This window comes from Poecilia formosa, unplaced genomic scaffold, assembly GCF_000485575.1.
Source record: "Poecilia formosa unplaced genomic scaffold, Poecilia_formosa-5.1.2 Scaffold293, whole genome shotgun sequence".
Lineage (NCBI taxonomy): Eukaryota > Metazoa > Chordata > Actinopteri > Cyprinodontiformes > Poeciliidae > Poecilia > Poecilia formosa.
Window position 1 is genome coordinate 667,870 of NW_006800232.1, and position 12,337 is coordinate 680,206.

Genomic DNA, 12,337 nt, shown 5'->3' on the forward strand with positions numbered 1-12,337 from the left:
CAAATTACAATCTGTCCAAAATTATTACTCTTTTTTTTAAATATCAAAGTTTTTGATTATGGTAACAATTAAACTAATTATCTCAGTAAATGATCAATGTAAAGGACACAATCTTACTTGAACAGATGACACCAGTATCTTCATGGTGTCCACAATTGTGAGTCCCAAATCCATTGTGCCCACAAGCACCAAGAGCAGTTTCATTTCCAGAGCAGACCAGATCATCAGGCCAGATCTCTCCAATCCCCTGGCCAAAGTGGGCACGCTGCGAAGCACCCAGAGCAGGACCACAGCCTGACTGTCTGCAGGCCACTGCAGCATCATTTAGGTCCCAACCATCATCACAGACTGTTCCCCAGACGCCATTGTGGTAGATTTCAACTCTTCCAGAACATGGCTCGTTTGATCCAGATAATCTGATCAGATTAGCTAAAAAGAAAAAACGCAAAGCTTGATTTAACATAAACCACTACAGAAATGGTAAAATATGCAACAAGGGAACCAACCTGATGCAGAACATGAAGACAGGAGACAAGAGACTGCATTAAAAGAAATAAGCAAAAATGATCCATTCATTGTGAGCTAAGTTCAGACTTGACAAATCATCAGAGGACAAAATCTTTTCAAAATAATTTGTTACTATTTCTAATTTACTTCAGCTTAACTTAATATGAACAATTATTTTGTCATTTTCATCACCTTGCCTTTTTCCAACTTCTGTGTTAAACCACATCTGCATGAATAACCAATAATGTGTGTAGGATCACTGTACAAATTTGAGACATGAATCATAAACAAATCATCTATTTTTCTCACCTAAAAGCAGCAGATTGTTCACCATCCTGTTGACTGAGCATATGAAGAGAAGATGAAATCGAGACACAGCGAAGAAGAGTCCGTGCTGAAATTAGTTTCATCTGATCTTGTTGTCAGGTATCCTGTAACAACCTCTAGAGAACTTCTGCATATTATAATTAGATCTGCAACGAGCAAAATTCAAGGAAATAAGATGTAATAAGGTGTGTTGGACCTTTATTTCTGTATTTTATAGGGGTTTTATAGCCTACAAATTTGCCTGTAAACAAAATATTAGTAGAGCATCATATAAATATGAAGCTGCCTTTGAATGAATATGTGTATTCATTTTTAATACTTTCCATATTCTAACCTCTGTGATGTGAGACTGTACATTATTGTAAATAGAAACAAGGCTCTTACAAAGAATAGTTTCTGTTTAAAGGGATTCATTTGACTTTTAGGTTATTTCAGTCACTGGAATTTGTTTTGGGATTTTCTTTAGGCCCTCATTAATCTCTTGCTTAAGTTTTAAAACATCCTTTTACCAAGACTACTCATGTAAGTTGACATTTAAATCAATTTTTAAAAATTGCATAGCTATAGCACATTATTCATTGCAGTACATTATATTTTACACAAATAAAAAATCTCCAAACAGAAATGCAGTGGATCTAAATAGCTTAAAAACTCCTTTGTGAAAATAACTGGATTTTTGTGATGTTAAAAATCATCACAACAAACTACATCTGGAAAACTTTGTTTTCTTGCAATATGAAATCACACTAACTTGCAAATCTGTCTTAATGTAAAAAAAATAAAAAATAAAAAACACAACAGCCATTTCAATTTGGACAATATCAGATATTTGGTAAGAGCACCTGTGTGATGGGAGGAAGAAGCATTTGAAAGTCAAAACCGATCTCTCAGATGAGCTGAATTCATTTTCTGTTGCCTATTTTGTTTCATTCCCTCGTCCTGTGGCCCCATGAGGACACACTGGCCCCACCTGTAAATTTGCTCTAGAACCACCGTTGATCGTGTTCTCTGAACTGTGCGCACATGGGCTGTTCAATGCACTCATGGACTACTTTCATTCACAACACTCATTGTGAATGAAAATAGTCCTATCAACTTTTAGCATAAATGTAACAACATATTTGAGGGAAGTCTGTGGATCCAAGGAGATGGCAGCGCGTCTCCTTGGATCCACAGGAGACGCGCTGTCTCCTGTGGATACTTAAGTACTCAAGTTCTGAGGACGCTTGAGCTGCAGAGGACAATCGCGGTAGCGTGGTCTGGAGTAGTTCTTTTATGGGAGGTTTGCTGGTGACAGGGTTTGAATGCGGAGAGAACAGAGGTAAGTATTCATAATATTCTTCACAATTCATTTGAATTAAAGAGACACTGGAGAATGCCAGGAGGATAGAGGATAATCATCCAGAGGAGAATGGCTGTCATGAAGCTCCTTATAGCTCCAGGAGCTTGATGATCAGCAGCAGGTGTGCAGAAGCACCCTCTGTAGAGATCCTCTTAAATCCTGACAATCAGAAGGTACAACTTGTTTCTTGTTAAGCTACATGCTGCAATTATTTTCTCTTACAATCTTTAGAGATAGCTGGATTATAACCCATAAAATCTGGATGAAAAATTGCCCTTGAAACAGTAAATACTAAGCAAATAAAACTAAATAAAAATATTATATTTTGGCTTTTGGGTAATCCTAACTCAATACAATAAAGTATTACCCTATTCGCTGTGAACAAACCAACAAAAAGCAGGGTATAACTTATAGAGTTATACTGTTAAGTGCAGGGTATAATTCACCGGCAGATTTGTGAACAGGAAATACTGTTAACTGCTGCAATGTATTATATCGCCTAAGCAAAACAGCTGCAACTTGTGCAGAAAAGTTAACGGTCATTTTCTGAAAATATTAACAGAAATTTTACTTCCTGACTTTCTGCATTACACAGCAAGTTGGCGATACTGTAGCAGTAGCTGTTATAACAATGAATCATTGATGCTGGACCCCGTTAAACTTCAGGTCAGCATTATTGGTCTCCAGAGCTAGACCCATACGGCAGAAATTGAAGAGCTTAAGTCTATTAAAACGTTATTGAAACTTTGTTTATAACTTAGTTTGAATGAAATAAGTGATTTTAGGAGCATCACACATGCATAAGGTTACATGGGTTTTGTTCTGGCCACAAGTCGTTCAAGGCTCCAGATAAGCTGCTGTGTCACTTTCCTCAACTGTGAGTGTTTGTTTGGTGAGTGTCTGTGTTTGGATATAGTTTTCAATCACTTTTTATTTTTTTTAATCAAAAATTTCTTAAAAAGCTGTGTACTAAATGTATGTCACAACATTACATTTTGTAAGAAAACGAGATTTACATATCAGCAAGAATAGCAAATGAGCATCTCATCATGTAAATTTGTCCTGGGCTGTGAATGAATGAGTGTTTGTATTTGAATAATCCAAAAATAATTTCACAGCCATCAGCCAGGAACAGCTGTTGGTTTAATGCAGTTCATGTAGTCTGACATAATTTACATAGGCAAAATAAAAAGAATACACGGCTAATCTAAACTAACTGCATAAATCCCAATTCTGTACTATGAGAGGAAGGAAAATGTAGTGGTACTATTGGGATAACAATTGGTGGGTTTTCTATGGTCACTATTTATTAATATTTTATTGTTTCATAAATGTTTTAATATTAGGGCTTGGCAAGGAACATCAAAAGGCAGATACTCATACATTTAAGCATTCAGAAAAATGTCTAATAAAGAAGCATAGTTAAGCTGTAAAATTAAAACAGAACACTTCATGGAAAAGGTTCATAAACACAGGGATGTTTAAATACATATAAAGGTTGGTATACTTCTCATGTAGGCAGCTCCCTGCATGAGACACATACCAAGCATACATCTGGGTAAAAACTACAGTGTGTTGTAATCAACATAACTCACTCAGTTGTTTTGGCTTGTCCACTCTAACCAGTAGATGGCAGTATAGACCGTCTCACACATGTGTAACAAAATCAGGTGAGAAGAACAAATTGTTGAAGTTGTGTTGATCTAACGCTGCTGTACTGTATGTACAGCTTCTAATGTATGTTGTCTCTTTGAAGTATAAAGTGAACTAGGTTTTTCTTTCTTCATCAAAGGTTTTAACATTTGGGATGCACATGTCATGTCCTTAGCTCCTGTATTGGTGCTCTCTTTTACAAAAAGGAAAATAGAAAAATTTGACTCACTTTTTTCCTCCTTTTGTTCCAGCTGAATAACAGTGAATTAGTGTGGTGACAACAGTAAGATGGAATCAGCAAAAATCTATTGAATAGGGAGATTTTTAAGCCTATAAGGCAGAGGTTCCCAAACTGTGGGGCGCGCCCCCTAGGGGGGGCGCCGTGTCATTGCAGGGGGGGCGCGGGAAGCCGTCTGGATGGAAAAAAAAAAACAAAAAAAACATGAACACTGTATGCGCTGGGTTTTTACCTTAGAATGGCCAACTCTCTGTTATTCCTCTGTCAATTTGATACAGTAGAGGCTTCCACACTTCCCATATTTGTGTCCTCTGTCACTTTTATCAGTTAAAACGGTTTAATCCGTTGTTAACATGTTGTAACCTGTTTTTCCGAGCCGCCTTTAAACGCAACATGAGCGCTACGACGCTCGCGCTGGGTTTCCACCTGTGAAGGAGACCTGCTGCTGCTGTGCGGAGCTACGTAGGTTTGTGTTAGAATCACGGCAGCAAACCAGCAAAACGCAAAGAACTTTTCACAGTTTTTCCCTCCAAACTAACCGACTGAGTTGAGTAAAGCTGCTGGATGCAGGTAATGTTAGCTAAAAGATGACTAGCTAATATCAATACAGAACCTTAAGCTTAACAAGTACCTTGTAGGCTACCGATGTTGGTGTCTATTTTCAGCTACGTACATTCATTTTGCCCCCAAAGTCGATGCCCCCCCCTCCCCGTGATACACGCGTCGTTTCAACCAGACAGCCATTTGTAATCCATAGGGGGGGGGCGCAGAAAATGTTTGGAAACCACTGCTATAAGGTATAATATTACCTCATCCTCTAAGTATGAGCTGGGTATTTATGCAACATTGACAGAGAATGTAAACATTGCAGTGCTGTTCATTATTATATAGTCTAAATTCTTTTATGGTCTCAGAGCGCCTCCTGTGGTTGATGGATAATAACACAAGCTTTCAAACTCATTTAAACAGTTTGAAAACAAAATCTAAAAAAATGTAAAGAAACAGTTAAAGTTAACAGTTAATAAACAGTTTATTGATAATGCTATCAATTGGAATACTTTTATAATTTGTGTTTATTTTTAATCTTAATTTATTCTGGTCATTAAATACTAATACAAAAACCTAATAAGAAAATAATACATCTTAAAATCTTCTGAACGGAGTTATTTCTTCAATGTGAAGTTTGTATATGTTGGTTGTGACAAAGATAAGCGGTTCTCAGGCTCCATTTGTTAAAACTATTCATGCTCTGCGGAGTTTTTGTTCAGTGTTTCTGCTTTCTGTGTCACTGTGACTATCTAGCGCAGTGATAAACAGCAGAATCTCCAGCTGTCAGGCTGTTCATCTGCAAATACACCCGACTTCTGCTGTTGTCTCTGGAAACGATGAACCGGCCTTTTACTGAGTCTGAGTAGTTAATGTAGCCGCTGCCACTGCTGACATAAGCGATCCATTCCAGTCCTTTTCCAGCTGCCTGTCTGATCCAAGCTACGCTAGGATCGCTACTAAAACCAGAATATGTGCAGGTCAGTCTGTGAGATTCTCCAGGTCTTTTAATCACTGGTTCAGACTCAGTCAGTGTTTGACCGTCAGTTCCTGCAGACATAGAAATCATTAGGTTCTGGGCTATTATTGTTTCTCTATTTATTACCTAAGAGACATTCCTGTAAACAATTTGTTTGTCCTTACCTGTCCAGTTAACTGAAAGGATGAGAAAAACAATCACAATTCATGTCCTGAGGGGATTTCGTAAAGCTCTGCTGATTGTGCCACTGTGGAAAACCTGGCACAATACCAGTTTGTCATGTCAACAATATACGTTCAAAGCTTTTAGTCAAGCAGTATTTTATTAGATGTAATGTTCAGATTTTACGTAGTTATTAACTGATAACAACAAGTTAAAAGGAAAACCAATTTTGAAAAAGAAAAAAAAAAGTAAATGTAGAACAGAGCTGGACACACAATGTGCCAAAAAAACTTTATCTTCTACTGATTTCAATACTGTTTGTAGCTTGCATTAAAATCTCAATATTTACCAAGTAATGTAAAGGTGGCACTTTTAATGGACTTTTAATGTAACTTTTAAAGCACATATGCATTTAAAGTATCATTATTTACTGAATGAAACTTCATGACAACAGTCATAAACATTTATAAAGACTCTTTAATGTTCATGACAGATGTTACATCATGTTAATGACAGTGTCATGCCAGTTTTATGTTCACTCCATCAAATAAAGTGTTACCTCATCCTGTTAGCACTTTTTTTTCTAATAATGATAATGAAAACATACCTTTTCATTGTCTTACTTCCTTAAGAAAATGAAACGGTATGTTGTTTTATAAGATAATGTATCTTTTACGGTGCCAGCAGGGGCGCAACTACATATTATTAAGGTGGATGCGAAAACGTACCTTCCTTTCTCAGAAGGAAGGTACGTCAGGGTGAAGAAGCGTATAAAACAGCTCGCTCTATAATGTTAGTGAGGATGAACACAGTCAGTTAAAAAAAACACTGCCATAAAATACTGGCGAGTTAAAAATAACTCGCCCTGAATTACCATGATAGATATAATGTATGTAATATTCAATCGAGCTGCTCCTGTCCAATAAACGTGTATCATTAATGAAGGGGAAAAAACTCAATACAGACTTTCAGTAAGTTTAGGGTCTGGTTCGCAGAGTATGCAGTTAAATTTGTTTCACAATTATTAATTTAAAAAAAAACTAACCTTAGTTAAGTAAATTGTTATCAAAACATTTGGAATTGTAATCATTTCTTTTTTTTAAAAACTAAAAGTTTTGTTTAAAAAACTTTTTTTTTAATTAAATAACTCATTTTTGCCTCGTGAACTTAAAAAGTTATTTGTAAAACATAAACTTTTATTTGCACACCACATCAGAAATCTTTTGTTGCGATGTTTAGGCCCTGCCCACAACGTCATGTGAGAATCACAAGCAAAACTTTGAATAACAAACAAAAGCTTTGAATAGCAAGTAAAGATTTGTGACATGTGCAAAAAAAGTTTGTTTTACCAATAATTTTTTCACATCATAAAACAAAAATTTGTGAATGTAAATTAAATAAGTTTTTTAAGCCAAACCTTTTTTTTTGCTTAAATAAATGTTACACTAAAAATGTTTTGATCACAATTTTATTTAATTGAGGTTATTTAGTTTTTTATAGAATAATTGTGAAACAAATTGAACCCCAAAGCAGAGGTCTCATTTTCTCTGAAATTAATATCATGTTGTGCTACGAACTGAAAAACATATTGGTTTAAACACAAGGGTAAAGAAATGGTAGTGTGGTTTAATATCATGTTCTGATCATGATTCATTATGTTTTGCTTTTTTTCAGTTCAAAGAAAAAACAAAAAAGAAAGGATCTACCACAAGCAGCCAAAGGTGGTGGATTGTTGACCAACTGGGTCAGAACGAGGACTGCAGGTAAGAACAAAGAAATAAAGGTTCTCACCATGATCAACATGCAGTTTTTGGTAGTGAACAATATATACTGCTCAAAAAATAAAGGGAACATTTCACTTTAATTTTGTGTGTGGCTCCAAATCCAGGCCTCCATAGGTTAATACATTTGATTTCCATTGATGATTTTTGTGTGATTTTGTTGTCAGCACTTTCAGCTTTGTACAGAACAAAGTATTCAATGAGAATATTTCATTCATTCAGATCTAGGATATGTTATTTGAGTGTTCCCTTTATTTTTTTGAGCAGTGTATTTAATATTACAAGGCAGCTGTTATGTTTTTAATATGTCGAAACATAATAAAAACATATTATGTTTTAATAATGTTTTATTAAAACAGATTATTAATGTTTTATTTTATTAAAACATTAATAAAACATATTCATTAATGTTTTAATAAATATGATATTTATTAAAACATTAACATTACTAGTAATGTACAACTAGAGATATACAAGTCTAGGTGTATATCTCACCATTTGTAATTTATCATTGTTTATTAAACTCTGAAAGCTCTGTGACTTTCTTAATATTCTCTCTTAAAACGCTGTTAGATGTGTCCTATTTTTGAGCACCTGCCCCTTTACTGGTCTCTGCACGGCCCTGGATGTTGTTGAACGTGGGGGAAGCCGGGGCACCTGGAGTGAACCCACACCTACACGGAGAGACATTTCCCACCGTGCAGTCCTTCTTTTTAATATTAAAATGCCCATTTAAAAATAACACCAGCTCTTTTTCCAGTTCCTGTTGTTTCCAATTCTACAGGAACCTTTCCTGTTACGTCTTCAGATTTTTCAATGGATGAAGATGAGTACTGACGTTGTTGAACGTGGGGGAAGCCGGAGCGCCCGGAGTGAACCCACACCTACACGGAGAGACATTTCCCACCGTGCAGTCCTTCTTTTTAATATTAAAATGTCCAATTAACAATAGCACCTCTTGTTCCCATTCCCAATTACCCACCCCGTTTTATATCTAATTTACTAGAGATATAAGCCACTACTTTATCTCTACTCTTGATGGACTTCAGATCGATCTTTAAACTGACGGAGCGTTAACGTCTTTTTGATTCGCGTTAACGTCTTTTTGATTCGCCTCCACAGTGAAATCCGTTTCTTGGGCCTCTCTTTTTCACAATCATTATTCTGCTTTGCTGACTCTTCAACAGATTGAGGTTCATATTCCTGAGTTGGTGTTAGGATTATGTCTTCACTGACTGTAACCTCTGTCTGTGCAGGGGAGGTTCTCTGTTTGGGATCAGTTTGGATTGAAATCGTTTTTCGATCCGGTTCCGTCTGACTGCTGGTTTCAACCACGTTCATCTCGGTTTGGGTCGAAATAGTTTGTCGATCCGGTTTCGTCTGACTGCTGGTTTCAACCACATTCATCTCGGTTTGGGTCGAAATAGTTTGTCGATCCAGTTCCGTCTTACTGTTGGTTTCAACCACGTTCATCTCGGTTTGGGTCGAAATAGTTTGTCGATCCGGTTCCATCTGACTGCTGGTTTCAACCACGTTCATCTGGGTTTGCGTCGAAATAGTTTGTCGATCCGGTTCCGTCTGACTGCTGGTTTCAACCACGTTCATCTGGGTTTGCGTCGAAATTGTTCGACTCACTGGTTTTTTCTGATAACTGGTCTCCTGCACAGCCATGTCCATTTGAATTGAATCTGATTGATGGTGAAATGTTCTATGCTGTGCGTCTTCTCTTATGTCTCTCTGAATTTCAGGAGAAAACATCGAATTGCTGCGATGTCTTCTCTCTGATACGCCATTTCTCATCTGATCTTTCTGATATCGAAGCTGGGCATTTAATTTGCGATTTATGTCAAACATCTCATCGAGCTGTCTCATTAAATACTTCTGGACTCTGATATACTCCCTTTCAGAGTCCTTAAATTTTTCAAGACACGCACATTCTGATTTACTCGCTGCTTTACTTTCATTTTTCAAGGACGCTGCCTCATCACATTCCTTTGCTGGCATTGACACATTTTGTGTTTCCATATTTTCAGGAAAAAAACTTAAAGTTAAGTGAGGCTCTGAGTTGGGGCTCATTTTCCAAAAGTTCTTCATACTTCGGTTTTCATTCAGTGGACCGTTACTGTTGATGCCGTTGTCAGTAAAAAATGTTAGGCATAAACATAGGCTTCTTCTTGTTGAGCTTCATCTTTCGTTTTGGTTGTTCCCGTTCCTTCTGTGACTTTGCGATGGATTCGTTTTCGATGACCGGCTGTGATGGTTCCACTGGTTTCTCTGTACGACTTTTCATCTCGTTGGACTCGCTCTCAGGTGGCTCTTTTTGATCCACTGTCTCCAGTGGTCTGGTGATAGTTTTCTTTTCGGTCATCAATGAAGCATCCTGCTGTTCGATTGTTTCAGCAGACTTCTTTTGCTCCTGCAGCTCCAGCCAGACTGCAAATGGCACCTTCTTCTTCTTCCTGGGCTTGAGTGGCTTGGGTATTTGTAATTCTCTTTCAATGTCTTCGTAACTGACCTCTTCAACTCTGGGTTGGTCGGACTGCATTTTAATCTTGTCTTGTTCCAGGTTATAAAAACTTCTCTAAAAACTTAGCTATCCTAGGCTACTATATCTGTTTAAAATTGAGTGATAAAGTAAGTTATGCTACCAAATTGACATTAGTGAACGGGAATCTGTAAATGGCTAAGAGTTGATTGGTGGTTAGACTTGTATTTAGTCCAGCGTTAGGTAAATGCATCTTGAAGGTGAAAAGCACTTAAAAGTCCAACAAGGATATTCATTTAGAATTAAAAATAACTCGCCCTGAACTACCATGATTTATATAATGCATTCAATCAAGCTGCTCCTGTCCAATAAAGGTATGTCATTAATGGAAGGGAAAAAATTCAATACAGACTTTCAGTAAGTTTAGGGTCTGGTTCGCAGAGTATGCAGTTAAATTTGTTTCACAATTATTCAATGAAAAAAAAAACTAACCTCAGTTAATTGTTATCAAAACATTTGGAATTGTAATCATTTCTTTTTTTAAAAACTAAAAGTTTTGTTTAAAAAACTTTTTTTTAAATTAAATAACTCATTTTTTTCTCATGAACTTAAAGAGTTATTTGTCATAAATTTTATTTGCACACATCAGAAATCTTATGTTGCGATCTTTAGGCCCTGCCCACGACGTCATGTGAGAATCGCAAGCAAAACTTTGAATAACAAACAAAAACTTTGAATAGCAAGTAAAGATTTGTGACATGTGCAAAAAAAGTTTGTTTTACTAATAATTTTTTCACATCATAAAACAAAAATTTGTAAATAAAAGTGTTTTAAGCCAAACTTTTTTTTGTTTAAAAAATTTTAACAATTAGAAATGTTTTGATCACAATTTTATTTAATTGAGGTTATTTACATTTTTATAGAATAATTGTGAAACAAATTGAACCCCAAAGCAGAGGTCTCATTTTCTCTGAAATTAATATTATGTTGATCTACGAACTGAAAAACATATTGGTTTAAACACAAGGGTAAAGAATTGGTAGTGTGGTTTAATATCATGTTCTGATCATGATTCATTATGTTTTGTTTTTTTCAGTTCAAAGATGCCACATAAAGAAAGATGTCAGAATCAAAAAGAAAGGATCTGCTACAAGCAGCCAAAGGTGGTGGATTGTTGACCAACTGGGTCAGAAAGAGGACTGCAGGTAAGAACAAAGAAATAAAGGTTCTCACCATGATCAACATGCAGTTTTTGGTAGTGAACAATATATTTAATATTACAAGGCAGCTGTTATGTTTTTATTATGTTAAGATGTAATAACTCTAGTTGTATATCTCACCATTTGTAATTTATCATTGTTTATTAAACTCTGAAAGATGTGTGACTTTCTTAATATTCTGTCCTAAAATGTGGCTAGATGTGCCCTTTTTTTGAGCACCTGCCCCTTTTCTGGTCTCTGCACGGCCCTGGTGTAGCTGCCCAGAGAATAAGAGACCTAACAAGCGATGGTCAGACGTTGACCTGGCTGCAGAGTCACATAGGCTGGCTGGGTCGGCTGTACACATTTCACACCTGTGGAGAAAAATATTAGAAATGAATCCATGAACTGTCTATTTAATGTCATCATGTTGTGTTTCTTTCTCACTGAGACTCACAGGATCCAGCAGCAGCAGCAGCAGCAGAGCTACAGAGAGCATGTTGGTGTTGAAGGTGATCTGATGGAAGTTTCTCTTCTGCTGCTGCCACTGAGCCATTTATAGTTGAGTGTGTGGAGTTTCAGTTTGAACAAGGGGATGGCCAACGATAAGCACTTTACCCAATCAGAGGTATCGCTCCTGGTTTTGCTTTTAAAATCAAAGTTTATGCTGCTCTTTGAATTAAAATCAATCCTGCAGGAAAACATCAAGAACATGCACATTTACAGTCACATGTATCTGGTCTCTCATCTGTTTAATGCAGTGTTTCTCAACCTTTTTTGTGCCAGCGCCCCCCTAGCCCTTATCCAGGTCCCTCACCGCCCCCCACCAAAAAATTTGCAGGCTACTTTGCACTGACTATTATTTTATCATTAATATTACTATCACTATTGTAAATGTTTTGATTTTTATGCTTGTTTCTGTATTTATCATCAAAAATCATTTCCCAGAGAACAAAAAAGCCATGGGAATAGAAATTATTTTCACAGGCGTCTATGAAAAATGCAATGAACATTCAGCTTAAAATTGGTAGGCCTAACAGCAGCCAATCAGAGTGGAAAAAATATTCTTATTTTGTGCCATTTTCTAGTTGTTAAATATTCCACAAAATGATCAGATA